At 45.2% G+C, this 18,902-nt stretch overlaps 1 long non-coding RNA gene across 2 annotated transcripts; it reads right to left on the reverse strand.

Annotated features, from left to right (window-relative positions):
• Window positions 1-4,052: 4,052 nt before the first annotated feature.
• On the reverse strand, window positions 4,053-16,109 carry LOC308589149. 2 transcript variants are annotated; one of them, XR_014009097.1, is made up of 3 exons: window positions 16,002-16,101; window positions 4,693-4,881; window positions 4,053-4,340 (listed from the first exon to the last, which is right to left on the reverse strand). It is a non-coding gene; the product is annotated as an uncharacterized lncRNA (long non-coding RNA). The 2 variants fall into 2 exon arrangements; XR_014009096.1 differs by lacking the exon at window positions 4,693-4,881 and having other exon boundaries at window positions 16,002-16,109.
• Between the last annotated feature and the right edge of the window lie 2,793 nt (window positions 16,110-18,902).

Consider the following 18,902-nt stretch of genomic DNA (forward strand, 5'->3'; position numbering starts at 1 on the left):
GTTGTTTAGTCGTGTCCGACTCTTCGTGACCCTATGGACCAGAGCATGCCAGGCACTCCTGTCTTCCACTGCCTCCTGCAGTTTGGTCAAACTCATGTTAGTAGCTTCCAGAACACTGTCCAACCATCTCGTCCTCCGTCGTCCCCTTCTTGTGCCCTCCATCTTTCCCAACATCAGGGTCTTTTCCAGGGAGTCTTCTCTTCTCATGAGGTGGCCAAAGTATTGAAGCCTCAGCTTCATGATCTGTCCTTCCAGTGAGCACTCAGGGCTGATTTCCTTCAGAATGGATAGGTTTGATCTTCTTGCAGTCCATGGGACTCTCAAGAGTCTCCTCCAGCACCATAATTCAAAAGCATCAATCTTTCAGCCTTCTTTATGGTCCAGCTCTCACTTCCATACATCGCTAGTAATGTACATATTACAGGGTGCAAATCACTTAGGCCCGATTACTGCAATTCCTTCCTATGGTACTTCCCTGGGACTCTGCAACTTTAATAAATCTGAAAGGGAGCTGTGCATTTCCCTGATTGTGGTTATTCTCTCGGCATCTCTCAGTCTCTTTGTCCCATTTCCTACGTTTCAGAAGATCTGCACTCAAGGTCAGGTCACAGAATCCCAGTGGCTCAAATAGTAGAATTTCCAGGGATCAACATGGCTGGGCAAGTAAATAACACTTGAAATGATCCCTGGAGCGTGGCATATCTCCAGCAATGATCTGTGCTAGACAACATACACATGCTGAGCCTAAAATGAAGGTCTGTTTGTGAGTGTTCATAATATGAGCAGGAAAATTAAACAACCATAAATGCACCAGCTTGCATAATTCTTCTTCTGTCTCCCAACTCAAGTGCTGTTACATTTTTGAACACATCACTGCTATAAAATGCTTATTTTACATGCTGTTTTTTCCCCAGTCTTTACTGTGTCACCATTAATCACATGCTTAAATTGCTCCCATTTATAGAAATGGGATGAAAAAGTGCTTAACCTTGGCTAGATTTTGTCCACAATATTCAGATAAAACTGTGTTTCAGAGCTTTTATACACTATTTTAAAAATAAGGTACTTACTGATTCTTTTAATGCTGCGTATCTGCTAAAAGCTCCAACTGTAATAAGGTAAATCTTGTTTTATTAAGAGACCCAAACTAATTTGTAGTTCATTACGAAGCTCTCCCCACAACCCCAATAAGGAACAAGAGCGGGGGGAGGGGAAAAAGAAAGCTATACATTGGGATCTGCTTCCCCTATGGATCCTGCTGCCTGAGGTGGTCACCTCATCTAGCCTCATGGGTGGGGCAGCCCTATGTGTCTATCACAGTTACACACCAAGAGGTCAATCATACCTTTACAAGAGGAAGTGGTAGTGTTTTGTAGCTTCTGCCTGCCATTCCCTCCCCCCTTAAACATCTGCATTGTGATTAGAAAGAGATTCAGTTCCAAAGCCTGGTTTGCATCAACTCAGGAACCAGTGAAGAGAAAATTTTCTAGGTCTAAGCCCTTCTGGCTGGGACGAAGGTGAATTTCATGAAGCTCAAACAATAGGATGGTACTAGAGACATAGGAATGAAATGCTGGGGATCCAGAGAACTGCAGAGAAGTGGGAAGCCCTGGAAAAACAACAGGGTAAAGAACTTGAAAAAAGTCAACAGGGAAAGAACAAGAAGGATCCACAGTTGGAGGCATGCAAGATTGAGGGGTGAGAAGAAGAGGAGGAGGAGGAGGAGGAGTTTGGATTTGATATCCCTCTTTATCACTACCTGAAGGAGTCTCAAAGCGGCTAACAATCTCCTTTCCCTTCCTGCCCAACAACAAACACTCTGTGAGGTGAGTGAGGCTGAGAGACTTCAGAGAAGTGTGACTAGCCCAAGGTCACCCAGCAGCTGCATGTGGAGGAGTGGGGAAGCGAACCCAGTTCACCAGATTACGAGTCTACAGCTCCTAACCACTACACCACACTTAGGAAGAATAACCATTCCTAAGAGGACTAAGCAGTGTGGTCATGTGAAAATGTAAAGGAAAGCCAAACAGGTGCCAGGTGCTGGGAAATGCCTTCTGAGCTTCACTTAAGAAAGAAGCCATTTTTCTTGGATTATTCTGCTGCTCACAGCGAATTATCCCCCCCCCCCATGGAAAAGAAAATAAAGCAGCCTGTACAAACCCTTTTAGCCATGATTGCCCTTGCCAACTTTTTTTCTGCATGTGGTCATTCACAACTTTGCAAGAAGGGGAAGAGAGGGTGAGGGATAGGATTCAATCTGTTGCTGTGTTAAATGGTCCAGTCTCTCCCTCCCCCCCCCACAGTGGCGTAGTGTGGGTTGTCAGCACCCGGGGCAAGGCAAGTAATTTGCGCCCCCTAACCCGTGGATTTGCGCCCCCTAACCCCCAGATGTTGCGCCCGGTGCGGACGGCCCCCCCTGCACCCCCCACGCTACGCCACTGCCCCCCATCCCCCCTATAGGACATATGCCTTGCTGATGATCTTTGTCATTCACGAACAGACAACGGTTTGAAATCTTTCATTTTGTTTCCCACCCCAATTAAAGAAGGCTCATAGTAAAAACTGCCTGAGGGCAATAGCTACCTCATGGTGGGGAATCGGTAACAAGAGCAAAGAATATAGGAATGCAATGATATCCGTTATGCAGGAGTTGATCCCGCCACCGTCAGGAGAATTGGAAAAGGCAACATTATTTTCACACATCGCCTTACAAACTTAACAAAATAGCAACTGCTTAAGATGGAGCACGAACCCCCATCCCAAGTCTAGAGGTCAAAGAACCTCAATTCAGTGTCTAGTCGAGAGGGGAAAAGGCAGCTCTGAGCTTGCATAGGTGATGAAAGAAAGCACTGTGAAAGTTTGCCTATTTATTTATTACATCTATATCCCACCTTCCCCCCCCCCAAGGAACTTGAGGTGGTGCACATGGTTCTCCTCATTTAATCCCCACAATAATTCTATGAAGCAGGTTAGGCTCCCAGTGAGCTTCGTGGCCAGTTAGGGATTTGAACCCTGATCTCCCACCACACCACTCTAGTGCTCAAGTTCAAACTCTTATGAGCCTAGCTCAGCAGTAGCGCCTGCCCAACTGCACATGTCTAACTATGCGCTAGGTTGCAGCCAAAAATGTTGTTTTCCTTCCCTTCCTGCTATAGCTGCAAGGCAGACTCAACTGAGCTGGGGTGAATCTGTAGGTTTGATTTAGGATTATAGCTACACGTACCAAGGCTGGCTAGGACAACTCCTGATGGCTTCTGAAAAGTTTCCCAACACCAGTTGGACGCATAGAAATATCCCCATTAATGTGAATGGACAATTTGCTGAAAGGATTGCTGGGGACATAGAACATACCCATCCATGTGTGTGTTTTAACTGGAAGGAGAATACAGAGCAGAATTTCACAGATGGCTCACTTCTTTAACAAGCCATATCCAAGCCCCAGGCTCCAAAACATCTGACCTTTGAAAAGTCTGATTTAAATTTGTGTGTTTACATTCGAGTCAATCTCAAGCGAAAGCAATGAATTAGGCAGATACCAGATGACATCTGCCTAGGATTAACTCGTGTTTTTTTCTACAGCTGTGAAACTCAGCGTTGGTTTGACAACTTGTTGTATTGTATCTGCTACTACTGTAAATATTTTGCAAAGTGGATTGTCTGTCAGTCTGTCTGTTCTCTATGCATTTGGATACTTCTTGAGATGTTGCTGCCATATCTGGCATGGCCGTTCCCAAGATGGAGGAGCCATTTTTTGTCTACATAGGAAGACAATAAAAACCTATTGGTGCCACACCTCCAGCCAGACTAGATCAGTAAGAACTAAGTGTTCTCAGTGACCAAAGAACGTTGAGTGTTTGTCAGGGTTAAAAACAAAAACAAATATTGGAGAGAGGAAAGAAATGGAGTATTCTGGAAGGATATTTTACTGGCAGGCAGGCACATTGAAAAGGAGCTCTCTGCTGCTACCACTTGCCCTGCCATGTATAACAGTAAGAAAACTGATGCCTCAGTATGACTTTTGCTTAAGTTTGCATAAAGTATGCTGAGATCGATTTGGTCAAATGGCTTTAGTACCATTAAACAATGTGAATTGTCCTAGCTAATGTACAAAAATTAATGTGAATATTTAACATCAACTGTTCATTTTAGGTCACAGTGACAATAACATTATTACACTTTGCACTTCAAGGATTTCTTATTCCTTGCCAGCATCTCTGCAGAAAGTCTGGGTAGGTTTTGCCTTCTTATGGAACTTGTCGAAGACATTTGCATGTCTATTGTTATCACCCAGGAAAAACCATGTTTGACATTTCAGCTTTTAGAATAGCACGTCAGATTATCTAAGAAAGTGAAAAAGCATAAGAAATTCATGTAAACATCTTGGTGTCTCTTACATTTTATATTACTTTGACATTATGTACAAGTAGCAAGCAATTAACTGTGAACTGGTAGCTTCGGTTGTTATATATATCAGTGCATATTCCTGCCAAATTATTCATAGTTAGAAGTCTCTAGGCTCTTTCATAGGAGATGCTTAGATCACAATTTAAATCTACAGCATCTGCAACAATCTCACATTATGCATGCTCAGACATTAACATTTTTTTCCACTTGCATTTTCTGTGTAGCTCCCGCAATTTTCTAGTGAGGGAAGTGATGCTTGCAGCATTTTTGATGAAGTTATGAAACTACCTTCTGCCAAGTCAGGTCTTTGATCCATCTTGCCCAGCAATGTCTACTCGGACTAACAGCAGCTCTCCAGAGTCTCAGACAGAGAGCTTCATATCGTCTGCTACCCGGTGCAATTTACTGGAGGACCAAACCAAGGGACATCTGCTTTCAAAGTATGCCTTCTGCTGCTGAGCTCTGCCCACCTAAGACCTGAAGCAGAGAGGTGCAAGCTCAAATTCATACTTAGCCATCAAGTATCCAGCTGTTCTTGGGGCAGTCGCTCTGTCTAACATATCTGACATGGTTGCTGTGAGCAGCGATGATGCTGCACTCTCTGGGACTGGTTCATAAGAGGGCAGGGAGGCTGACAGCAGGTGGAGCCAGAGACAATGGCAGGTGGAGCTGACTGAGTCTACTTTTGTCCCCATCCTCCTCCCTGCCGAGTTCTACAAGGGCAAAACTGAGACTCAGGAGGAAACAGCCAGGGGAACCCTCTGGACTAGCTGTAAAGCAAGAAGGTACGTGAATTTGGGAGGAATCAAGATTGAGTTTGGTGGGGCAGTGACCCATTTACCTTAACGGACCAGTGCCCATTGGTTGTAAGGATGAAGTGTGTGAGTTTGTGATCTTAAGCACTTGGAGGAAGGTGCTGTAGACATGTAATGCATGACGGATTGCCATGCTCCTTCAGAAGCTGCTCAGCCTTTGAAAGCTATTTTAGAGCCACTCCTTTGGGGGATCCGGTGTCACAGGTTAAGAAGCTGGTAACCAGGGAGCAGACCTTTGCAGTGGTGTTGCCCTGATTGCAGAAAGGTCTTCCCAGACAGGCTTGTGAGGCATCAACACCGGTGTGCCCTTATGCACCTTCTAAATTCTCCAGATCCTTTAACAGAGTGCTGCATTCTTTTCCCTCTTTTATCTGCTGTTTCTATTTGACTTAACCTTTTCGGTTGATTGCTTCAGCTGGACTTAACCTTTCCGGGTGATTCCTTCAGCTGGACTGTCGTATGGGACAGTCTGCACCCCCATCGTTCAGCCCGGACACTGAGGTCCAGCTCCAAGGGCCTTCTGGCAGTTCCCTTATGGCAAGAAGTGAGGTTAACAGAGAACCAGTCAGAGGGCCTTCTCGGTAGCGGCACAAGTCTTGTAGAACACGCTCCTGCCAGATGTCATAGAATGTTGTACTATTTTATTGTTGTTAGCCGCCCTGAGCCTGGCTTTGGCTGGGGAGGGGGGGATATAAAATTTATTATTATTATTATTATAGAGATAAATAATTATACGACCTTCCATGGACATCTGAAGGCAGCCCTGTATCGAGACGCCTTTAATGTGTGATGTTTTGTTGTGATGTTGCTGTGTTTCTGCATATCATAGAATCATAGAATCATAGAGTTGGAAGAGACCACAAGGGCCATTGAGTCCAACCCCCTGCCAAGCAGGAAACACCATCAGAGCACTCCTGACATATGGTTGTCAAGCCTCTGCTTAAAGACCTCCAAAGGAGGAGACTCCACCACACTCCTTGGCAGCAAATTCCACTGTCGAACAGCTCTTACTGTCAGGAAGTTCTTCCTAATGTTTAGGTGGAATCTTCTTTCTTGTAGTTTGGATCCATTGCTCCGTGTCCGCTTCTCTGGAGCAGCAGAAAACAACCTTTCTCCCTCCTCTATGTGACATCCTTTTATATATTTGAACATGGCTATCATATCACCCCTTAACCTCCTCTTCTCCAGGCTAAACATGCCCAGCTCCCTTAGCCGTTCCTCATAAGGCATCGTTTCCAGGCCTTTGACCATATGTTGGAAGCTGTCCCAAGTTGCTGGAACAATCCAGTCAGATGGGTGAGGTACATTATTATTATTATTATTATTATTATTATTATTATTATTATTATTATTATTAATATACTGTACTTTTCTGTGTATAAGGCTAGGGTTTTTTTTTACTAAAAATAATGTTAAAAAGGGGGGTTTAGTCTTATACATGGGGGCCATCTCCCCCCATTTTCTTAATTTTGAGTTCCCAAAAATAGGGGGCGTCTTATACATGGGGGCATGTTATACACGGAAAAATATGGTAAATGTTTTAAATAAAATAAAATAAAATGGTTGCCTGCCATCTGATGATCTCTGTCATTTTAGGAATTTGCAACAATCTAACACAGCAGAATTGCCCTTGTGAATTTATTTTTTACTCAGTACTGCTTTGAACACTTCCTTTCAGTTTCCCAGCATGCTCAGCTTCCTATATAATTACTTGTCACCATTTTCTGAATCCAGGGGCTAATTGCGTGAACATCTGTCTTTTTCCTTTGTCCCCTTGGTGCAATGACCATTTATAGACCTTTAAAGAAAAGACACTTAGAGCCACGGCCACTAGGGGGCAGTGACATCTCATATCTTTTGTTGCAGTCTCATCGCCACTCTAATATAATCTTCAGAAAGTTAACCAGTCATGCAGGTATCGACAGCTGTTTTATCCAAGTGCTATTAGTAACATTGTTCAGTACAGTTATTATTTGCCTAGTGCTTCCACGCCACATTAGCACAGCATGCTCACTGAAGGGGTGCTCATAAATTCCATAAATATTTTCTAACTGTGCCCTAACCTAATGACACCAAACGAGAGGGAAAAAGGAAAAAGGAAAAAAACACATAATGAGATCCTTACTAACGAGGTATTTCGGTGCGTGAAGAATGACAAGAAAAGCACATTCCAAAAAGAGTCCAGACATGCTCTCTATTAAGATTTGCCCATTTATCTTCATTAAGAGCTAGTGCAGCAGAGAGGCTAACAGTGTGAAACAGACAGGAAATCCTCAATTCAGATCTCACCTCAAACGCCACAAATTCACCAGGCTGCCATGCACAAGGTACTATCCCCTTGGCCTCAGTCCCTCTGTGCAACATGAGGGCAACAACCCCAGCCTACCTCACAGGGTCTATTTTAAAGTTTAAAGGTAAAGGTAAAGGGATCCCTGACCATTAGGTCCAGTCGTGACCGACTCTGGGATTGCGGCGCTCATCTCGCTTTATTGGTCAAGGGAGCCGGCGTACAGCTTCCGGGTCATGTGGCCAGCATGACCAAGCCGCTTCTGGCGAACCAGAGCAGCGCACGGAAACGCCGTTTACCTTCCCGCTGGAGTGGTACCTATTTATCTACTTGCACTTTGGCGTGTTTTCGAACTGCTAGGTGGGCAGGAGCAGGGACCGAGCAACAGGAGCTCACCCCTCACGGGGATTCGAACCGCCAACCTTCTGATCGGCAAGTCCTAGGCTCTGTGGTTTAACCCACAGCGCCACCCGCGTCCCATTGTAAAGTTTACTCGGATAAAATACATGAAACACTTAGATCACTTGGAAATGCGCTGTATAAATAGTACAAATGAGAGCTCTGTGGATCACTTGAGCCATTGTTGCCTGCAATACCCGCATTATTTTTGTTCTCCTGTGATCTCTGGCCATCAAAGGGGTTTAAAGGTTTTTGAAGTGCATCAAAATCCTGCAAAACTTGTTTAATCATAGGAAATAAAGGAAGATGGGGGAATGAACATATGCGCTGCACAACAATGGCTCTTTCAGTAATTTGCCTAAAACCAAGCATCCTTGGGCGGGAAAACCTCTGGCTCAAAGGCCAGTCCTGGCCCCACAAGGGGATCCAGTTTGGCCCACAAAACCCATTTCATACAAACCATGCACACCTGTCAATCACCCAGTGCCCTTGGGCAGGGGTCAGTCCTGCTGGCTGCTGCATTGGCAGCGTAGTCTCCAAAGGGAACACATTGGCGAAGCAGACTCCTGATGTGTAAAATATAAAGTGGTAGAAGAAGAAGAAGTGTAAAATATAAAGTGGTAGAAGAAGAGGAGGAGGAGGAGGAGGAGGAGGAGGAGGAGTTTGGATTTGATATCCCACTTTATCACTACCCTAAAGAGTCTCAAAGCGGCTAACAATCTCCTTTCCCTTCCTGCCCAACAACAAACACTCTGTGAGGTGAGTGAGGCTGAGGACTTCAGAGAAGTGTGACTAGCCCAAGGTCACCCAGCAGCTGCATGTGGAGGAGCGGGGAAGCGAACCCGGTTCGCCAGATTACGAGTCCACCGCTCTTAACTACTACACCACACTGGCTCTCGGGTTAAGAACTTAATTCATTCTGGAGGTCCGTTCTTAACCTGAAACTGTTCTTAACCTGAGGTACCACTTTAGCTAATGGGGCCTCTTGCTGCTGCCACGCTTCCGCCACCCGATTTCTATTCTCATCCTGAAGAAAAGTTCTTAACCTGAGGTACTATTTCTGGGTTAGCGGAGTCTGTAACCTGAAGTGTATGTAACCTGAGGTACCACTGTACTGTAATGAAGTGGGGTTTCCCCCCCTACTCCCACCTCAGGTTTGTTTCGTAGAATCATAGAGTTGGAATAGACCACAAGGGCCATCAAGTCCAACCCCCTGCCAAGCAGGAAACACCATCAGAGCATTCCTGACATATGGTTGTCAAGCCTCTGCTTGGTTGATGGGGACCAGTCTATGATCCCACATTGCCAAAGAATGTAAGGAAGCAGATGGTAGTAAAATTTCCCTTAATTTAATTTCTTTTCTTTTTTTTAAAATCATATTTATTAGAGTTTCAAAAAAAAATACAGAAAAAAAGAAAGAAAATACAATACACTTAAAACCTTACTTTCATTGCCAACTTTCTGGGACTCCCCCATCCCCCTCCCAGCTGTATTCCCCTTTCATTAATTTAGTTCTACAAGCTCTCACTCCCAATTTAAAAACTTAATTTGTTTAACCCAATATTCAATTTAATTTAAACAATCCCTCATTATTAACAGAAAGAAAAAAAACAAAAAGATTTTTCCCCAAGGTCCGCCCCAGTTTCCTTCCACGAATTCCCTTTTTTAATAAACACGTCCAGTCAAAATAAAATGATATACAAAAAGTTATATAAAGATATAAAAGATATAAAATATAAAAAGATTCAAAAGATAGTTACACAGCCTTTGGATTCCAGATCTCCCCCCCCTTCCCCGGTTTGAATTCCCCATATCCCTCAGTCAATCTATTGTCAGCCTGGAAATCTCAAGTCCATGGCCAGATTTTTCCCCAGTTCCACCTTGCCGGTTTTTTTTAAAAAAAATTATTTATTTTAGATATTTAACTTCAAACATCCAGTCTAAAAGAGGCCCCAGAGGGCTTTTAATTTCCTTGGTCTTTAATGCTCCCCCCATTTGTACTTTCCATGTCGTAATCAGTCCTTTGTTCTTTTTTCTCACTTTCTCAGGTTTCTTGTCCTGTTCCGCTGCCAAAACGTTCTAATTCAGAAATTTGGTGCCTCTACAGAGGTTATTGTTGTTCAGGAACAAAAACTTACGTCCAGTCCCTTCCTTTCTTCAATAGAAAATTCTATTGTCTCCTTTAATATAAACACCTCTGTAGACGAAATACTGTTTCAGTTTTGCAGCTTTCCCAGGAGATCATAGAATCATAGAATCATAGAATCATAGAGTTGGAAGAGACCACAAGGGCCATCGAGTCCAACCCCCTGCCAAGCAGGAAACACCATCAGAGCACTCCTGACATATGGTTGTCAAGCCTCTGCTTAAAGACCTCCAAAGGAGGAGACTCCACCACACTCCTTGGCAGCAAATTCCACTGTCGAACAGCTCTTACTGTCAGGAAGTTCTTCCTAATGTTTAGGTGGAATCTTCTTTCTTGTAGTTTGGATCCATTGCTCCGTGTCCGCTTCTCTGGAGCAGCAGAAAACAACCTTTTTCCCTCCTCTATGTGACATCCTTTTATATATTTGAACATGGCTATCATATCACCCCTTAACCTCCTCTTCTCCAGGCTAAACATGCCCAGCTCCCTTAGCCGTTCCTCATAAGGCATCGTTTCCAGGCCTTTGACCATTTTGGTTGCCCTCCTCTGGACACGTTCCAGTTTGTCAGTGTCCTTCTTGAATTGTGGTGCCCAGAACTGGACACAGTACTCCAGGTGTGGTCTGACCAGAGCAGAATACAGTGGAACTATTACTTCCCTTGATCTAGATGCTATACTCCTATTGATGCAGCCCAGAATTGCATTGGCTTTTTTAGCTGCCGCGTCACACTGTTGGCTCATGTCAAGTTTGTGGTCAACCAAGACTCCTAGATCCTTTCCACATGTACTGCTCTCAAGCCAGGTGTCACCCATCTTGTATTTGTGCCTCTCATTTTTTTTGCCCAAGTGCAATACTTTACATTTCTCCCTGTTAAAATTCATTTTGTTTGTTTTTGCCCAGTTCTCTAATCTGTCAAGGTCGTTTTGAAGTGTGATCGTGTCCTCTGGGGTGTTAGCCACCCCTCCCAGTTTGGTGTCATCTGCAAATTTGATCAGGATGCCCTTGAGTCCATCATCCAAGTCGTTGATAAAGATGTTAAATAAGACCGGGCCCAAGACAGAACCCTGTGGCACCCCACTAGTCACTCTTCTCCAGGATGAAGAGGAACCATTGATGAGCACCCTTTGGGTTCGGTCAGTCAGCCAGTTACAAATCCACTGAGTGGTAGCAGAGTCAAGACCGCATTTTACCAGCTTCTTTACAAGAATATCATGGGGCACCTTGTCAAATGCCTTACTGAAATCAAGGTAGGCTATATCCACTGAGTTCCCTTCATCTACCAGGCTTGTAATTCTGTCAAAAAATGAGATCAGGTTAGTCTGACATGACTTATTTTTCAGAAATCCATGCTGACTATTGGTGATCACAGCATTCCTTTCTAGGTGCTCACAGACTGTTTGCTTAATGATCTGCTCCAGAATCTTCCCTGCTATTGATGTCAGACTGACTGGGCGGTAATTATTTGGGTCCTCTCTTTTCCCCTTTTTGAAAATAGGGACAACATTTGCCCTCCTCCAGTCTGCCGGGACTTCGCCTGTTCTCCAGGATTTCTCGAAGATGACTGCCAGTGGTTCTGAGATCACATCTGCCAGTTCTTTTAATACTCTTGGATGCAGTTCATCTGGCCCTGGAGACTTGCATACATCTAAACTAGCCAAATATTCTTGTACTGTCTCCTTAGTTATTCTGGGCTGTGTTTCCTTTGCTGAATCATTTGCTCCAAATTCTTCAGGTCGGGCATTGTTTTCTTTATCGGAGAAGACTGAGGCAAAGAAGGCATTGAGGAGTTCAGCCCTTTCTGTGTCCCCTGTTTGCATTTCACCATCTTCTCCTCTGAGTGACCCCACTGTTTCTTTGTTCTTCCTTTTGCTACGAACATACCCATAAAAGCCTTTTTTGTTGCTTTTAACCTCTCTAGCAAGCCTGAGTTCATTCTGTGCTTTAGCTTTTCTGACTTTGTGTCTACACGTGCTGGCTATTTGTTTGAATTCCTCTTTGGCGGTTTCCCCCCTTTTCCATTTTTTGTACACATCCTTTTTAAATCTTAATTCAGTTAAAAGTTCTTTAGATAGCCACCCTGGCTTCTTTAGGCACCTTCCATGTTTCCGTCTCATTGGTATTGCCTGACGTTGTGCTTTTACTATCTCCCTCTTAACAAACTCCCAGCCATCATGAACTCCCTTTCCTTTTAGTATTGCTGTCCATGGGATCTCACCCAGCACTTCCCTAAGTTTTATGAAGTCGGCTTTCTTAAAGTCAAGAAATTGAGTCCTAGTATGCTTGGCTGCTCCTTTCCGCTGTATAGTAAACTTCAGAAGAGCATGATCACTCGCGCCTAATGATCCTTCCACTTCTACCCCACTAACCAGGTCATCAACATTGGTTAGGACCAGATCTAAAATGGCTGTTCCTCTTGTTGCTTCTCCCACTTTCTGGACAATGAAGTTGTCTGCAAGGCCAGTGAGGAATCTGTTTGACCTTATGCTCTTGGCTGAGTTTGACGTCCAACAAATATCCGGGTAATTGAAGTCCCCCATTACTACTATCTCCCTTCCTTTTGCATGCTTGGCCATCTGTTCCAGGAAGGCATCATCTATGTCCTCCGTTTGGCTTGGGGATCTATAGTAAACTCCCACAATGAGGTCTCTGTTATTCTTCTCTCCCTTAATTTTGACCCAAATGCTCTCACATTGGCTTTGAGGTTCTAAATCTTGGATCTCTTCACAGGTATACACATCCCTGACATATAACGCCACTCCTCCTCCTTTCTTGTCTGGTCTGTTTCTCTGAAATAGATTGTATCCCCCCATTATTACATTCCAATCGTGGGACTTATCCCACCAGGTTTCAGTGATGCCTATTATGTCATATTTAGTTTGCTGTACCAAGAGCTCAAGCTCATCTTGTTTATTTCCCATGCTTTGCGCATTAGTGTACAGACATTGAAGTCCATTAATCATTCCCCCGTGTCTCTTATTTAAGGATTTTTTCCTCCCACCACTAGGTCCGCGTGCTGTTTGCTCCATTTGGTCTATGACATTTGGATGATCATCTTCATTAATTGATAGACTCCTACCTTCAGGAGCACTGTCTCCCTCCCCCACATTAGTCAGTTTAAAGCCCTCCTGATGAGGTTTCTGAGATTTTTGGCAAAAACATTCCTCCCAACCGTTGTGAGGTGCAGCCCATCACTTGCCAGAAGTCCATCTTCAAGAAACTGCAGTCCGTGATCTAAGAATCCAAACCGTTCCTGTTTACACCATTTGCGAAGCCAGCTGTTCACTTCCACTATTTTCCCCTCTCTCCCTGGGCCACGTCGTTCAACTGGGAGGACAGACGAGATGACAATTTGTGCATTTAGTTGCTTCAATTTCCTGCCGAGATAACAGGTCCTGTGCAATTCCAGGAGTATTTTTCCACTTACGACCATTCTTGTAATGTCCCGAAACCCCTCTAGGGGGATTGTAGTAACTTTGTTTCCTCTGATCCAAAAGTCAAATTGTTGTTCCTTATTTTCAACAGTTTATATCCAAATTGTAACAAATTATAACAAAATTAACCAGCAAAGTCCTCATGACAAAGTCCTCTTTATATTCTCCAACTTTGACAGCTACTTTGACAGCTGTCAAAGTCTCCGTCTCTCTCTCCACCAGGCTCTCTCCCGAATCACCCCGGTTCCCGGGGGGGGGGGTTACATTTTCCTTCTCACCTTCCGCTCTTCTCCTCCAGCGCAATTCTTGTAATTTCCCATCGTGGAATTAATAATTTTTATCAAAAATACGATTCCCTCTCGACCTTGGTTGCCCAGTCCTTGTTTTAGAATGTATACAATAGGGGGGGGATTGACTTCCTTTTTGGATCACCCCCGCTCATGCCGAATCCGAAAAAAAATTCTTTTTTTCTCCTTTTAAACCCGGTTTCCGAATTACTCACGGGTTGTTGTTAATAGTCCGAATTTTCAATAGAAGAAGTCAGCGCTCTCCGTCGAATGGCATGCGGCTTCGCTCGGCAGGGAAAGCAGAGGACTCACAGCACCACGCCGCTCCCCGGCACCCGATCCGTAGCCTTTAAAAAGGCTACTTCACGAGTCGGGAGGGCGCTAACGGTGCCAGCCGAGTCACCCATGTCCACGGACTCCGTGTCCGTGGTTTTTAAGGGTCCCCACGTCGCCGGCGCGGTAGGACCCAGCCCCTGCCGAGCAGACTCCCTCCGGACCTCAGAGGGAGTCCGCCATTCGGCGATGGCGCCAACCCGGAAGTCAGAAGTCCAATTTCCCTTAATTTAATTTCACCTCTGCCAGGTTGTAAGAAAGGAGGTGCCCCCCTGCTCTGCCCAGGGCCATTTCCCCAATGCTGCATCCCTACCAAAAGGGAGGGGCACAAGGTTTGCCCTGTAACCACATGATGCCCAAGGAAAACCATCCTGCCAGGGAGTTCTGCCACCACCCCTGGAAAAGTCCCCCAAATCTGAGTCAGAGACACTCCTTTAACTTGGGACATCCTTGGGATTTGCCATGAGCCAAAAGCCTTACCCTACAAGTGTCCCATTTAGAGAGGGACATCCTGGACCAAAGAAGCCAAATCCCAGTTTTGTTTGGATCCCAGAATGTCCCATTTTTTGGTCTGGCACTCTGGCGTGAGTCCTTGCACCAGAGCACTGGACCAAAAGACACTCACTCTGGTGTGAGTCAGCAGGGTCGCACTAGTGTTCTGCCACAACCCTGCCACAACCCAGAAGGCATGTTGTTGTTGTTTAGTCGTTTAGTCGTGTCCGACTCTTTGTGACCCCATGGACCAGAGAACGCCAGGCCCTCCTGTCTTCCACTGCTTCCCGCAGTTTGGTCAAACTCATGTTCGTAGCTTCAAAAACACTGTCCAACCACCTCGCCCTCTGTCTTCCCCTTCTCCTTGTGCCCTCCATCTTTCCCAACTTCAGGGTCTTTTCCAGGGAGTCTTCTCTTCTCATGAGGTGGCCAAAGTATTGGAGCCTCAACTTCACGATCTGTCCTTCCAGTGAGCACTCAGGGCTGATTTCCTTAAGAATGGATACGTTTGATCTTCTTGCAGTCCATGGGACTCTCAAGAGTCTCCTCCAGCACCATAATTCAAAAGCATCAATTCTTCGGCGATCAGCCTTCTTGATGGTCCAGCTCTCACTTCCCTCTATCACTACTGGGAAAACCATGGCTTTAACTATATGGACCTTTGTTGGCAAGGTGATGTCTCTGCTTTTTAAGATGCTGTCTAGGTTTGCCATCGCTTTTCTCCCAAGGAGCAGGCGTCTTTTAATTTCGTGACTGCTGTCACCATCTGCAGTGATCATGGAGCCCAAGAAAGTAAAATCTCTCACTGCCTCCATTTCTTCTTCTATTTGCTAGGAGGTGATGGGACCAGTGGCCATGATCTTAGTTTTTTTGATGTTGAGCTTCAGACCATATTTTGCGCTCTCCTCTTTCACCCTCATTAAAAGGTTCTTTAATTCCTCCTCACCAGAAGGCACAGCCCTCCTGAAATCCCAATTTTGGGTACGAAAATGTTGGAAGTTATGAAAGGTTCAGTGCTTGACCTTTGAGTCCACAAGTTACTCAGTACCAATAACCAAGTGTCTGGTTACTAGATTCAGAGCCGGATTCAAGGAACAATTACAAATAATTTATTTAGAGCAAGGGTTGGCAATTTTTTTTAGCCGCGGGCTGCTTCACTATCCCTCAGACCTTGTGGCAGGCTGGAGAAGTGGCACTGGGGGGGGGGGCGGAGATGGAAGAAGAGGTGAGGGGGGCAAGTAGTCCTCCTCCCCAGCCCCAGCCACTGCGCTTACCTTCTGCGCTGCCAAATACAGCAGTTCTTTCCAAGGATATCAGGACAAAAGGAAAGAGGAGGTGGAAGGGGAACCAAAACAGTTTTATTAACAAATAAACAGCTGGCATACAAAGCATAACATAAAACATACCCAACAGGGGCTACCCAATCTCCCCTTCAGCTGCCCGGAACCCCAGGTAGAGCAGCAAGAGAAAGACCCCGACCATTGGTTTCCCAGCTTCAGGTCCTTTGAACTGGGCAAAAGCTCACCGGGCCCCTCCCACCTATGGCTTTTATAACCTGCCTTGATGTAATCAAGTGCACCTTGCATTACTCATGATTAATGCAGAGTGGCTGAGAGTCTTCCACTACCTGCAGCACTTGCAACACAGAAGAACCGAATAAACTCCCGACAGGTGTGTGAAACACAAGAATCCAGCAGACCTCAAACTGGGGATGTTAAAGGGAAAGGGACATGCCACCTAACTCTTCGAAGTACAATTGTCTTCCGCATTTCCACTACACCTTCCCAGGGGTTGCCGCGGCCACAGGAGCACCAGGGTGGCGGTGGCAGGGGGAAGATGAGCGACGCGAAAGGGCTGGCTCCGGAGACGGGCTGCTTAAAATGGTGCCCAGCCAGCTCAGCCCAGCCCTCTTCCTCCTCTAGGCAGGGCAGGGGAAGCCAGGAGGAGGCGCCACCGCAGTGTGTGTGGGGGGGGGGATGGAATGGCGCCGAAAAAAAATGGCGCAGCCCGAATGAACAGAATCCCCACGCCAATCCACAGACAGTCTCCGGGCCAGATCCTGAAGGCAATTGGGCCTGATCCAGCCTGCAAACCTTAGTTTGTCGACCCCTGATTTAGAGATTATAAACCAAACAAAACCCTTTGCCTTGGAATTGCCATTTGGAATTCAGGTACAGACCAAAAATAACAAAGTCAACTTGCCTCACCTTCACATGAGCCATTGGATTCATGGACCTCACCACAAGGTGCATATAGGGACATGTGATTACAAAACAATCCTTCATCCAAATGGGAGTCATTAGACCTAGGCCAAAGACCAGTTTTTCTACAGGAAGACCTGTATCCAGGAGGACAGATTTCTCCTTTAGCCAATCAAGGCCCAGCACCTATTTTCCCCAGCGCCAGAGGGTGTATGTGCTGGAAGACCTTGCAGCAGCTAAATGGATTTCTGGTGTCACTGTGGCCTCAATGCAATCTTGCATCAGATTCTCCATGCAGAGGGTACAATTGACAAATTAAATGGAACTATTTTGCTCAGGAAGCCTGCACGCACAACCCTACGCAAAAAAGGAATTAAAGCCAACCAAAGAAACTGGAATTACTTTAACTATTTGGGGTGGGGCAGAACTGTGATTTCCCTGAAATGGTCAAGCAGGGGTTGACAGAAGGCATGCACAAGAAACCAAAGGCACAAACTTCTGGACTGGGATACAAAGGAAACTGTATGAGAGCTGTGCTGATGATGCCCAAGCTGGTCTCTGCTGGTCTCTGGGAGACTGAGGGCTTCTTGAGAATGAGAACAAGAGACACTCACTGCTCCCTTTGCAAACATTCCCATTTGCACTGAGTTAAATGTGTTGCCTAGTTTGCCATTCAGAATGTAATGGTAGTACCTTCTCAGTCTGTAATCTACTTTTCCAGAAATGGGGAACCTGTGGCCCTCCAATGTTGTGCTCCAGCTGACTACCATATGTCCCAGTGAGCACGGCCAATGGTCAGGGAAGATGGGAGTTGTAATCCAGCAACATCCATTGGAACGCAAGTTCCCACCCCTATATTACGGTGCGTGGCAATCATTGTTCCCTGTGTCTGGACAGAATGTGTGTGTTTGTGTGTAGTTTTCATTGACTCCAATATTTGAATCCTTGGGGGAGTTTATTTTTAACCTAGTTGCCAGATGGAGATGAAGGATTTACAACATATTTTAGACAGCAGTTTGAAAACATCAGTGCTTACGAGAAAGAGAGAGAGAGAGAGAGAGAGAGAGAGAGAGAGAGAGAGAGAGAGAGTGTTATGTGCGCACTATTTTGCCAGATATACAGTAAATAAAATAATAGTGAAAACTCTTTCCAGATCCTGGAAAGAGACACCATTGTCTGCTTCCTGTTTCATCAGGTACATCATCTTAGATTATTCTAAATGATGGGGTTTAGGATTTCATGGAATCCAGCCCAGAGCTTGAACCCCTCTGTCACTCCATCTAATAGCAAAATCAGCCAAGTGCTTCCCTGACATGATTCCAGCCACTGGAAATAGAGAGGGAGATATTAGCATTCCTTCCTTGCTTTTAAGTGCCCAAAGGCTTGCTCCACAGGTAGACTACTATACTCTACTATGATAACAGCTGAAATTCCTGTTGATGTTGAACCTTGGAGACTTGTAGAGAGCCATCAGTCAGGGTTGCATGGCAAATGCTTCATCTGTGAAGATAAGGGGACACATTGACTAGCACTGCCAGGCCAGAGAAGGAGAGCTTAAATAAAATATATCCAGAAGATGGCTGTGTCATGGTTTCTCCCAGAAATACCAGTGTCCACAAATCTTCCTTTTTGGTGTCCACCACTGACTGGTGGACCATGCTGTAGAAACACTTATAATTGTAGTATTCTGGCCTGTGCCCCTTGGGAACTAAAAAGCATCTATGGGATGGATTCACCAACCAAGACAACCTACCTGCTGGAAGATGAGCTCATGAAAGACTTGGGTGACTTTCCATCCATCTCTCACATTTATCACAACTGCAAGATACAGTTTGTTCAGTTCATGGACAGTTTCTCTGAAGACCTCCCAAGTGATGGATTTACCTACCCAGAAGGTAAGGCTGAGATGCAAGGGCCCCTCATTGGAAGCCAGCTCACAGAAGGTCAGTGCCAGGATAGTGTCCTGCCTCTGTAAGACCAGAGTGATGTTCTTGGTAATTTGGCTGAAGGATGCCCTCAACATCTGGAAAGCAATCTGGAAAAGACCATTGTCTCTTTTTTTAAATAAATTTTTTATTGGTTTTACAACATTTTTTAAACAGGAAA

Source organism: Podarcis bocagei, assembly GCF_964188305.1.
Source record: "Podarcis bocagei genome assembly, chromosome: 6".
NCBI lineage: Eukaryota > Metazoa > Chordata > Lepidosauria > Squamata > Lacertidae > Podarcis > Podarcis bocagei.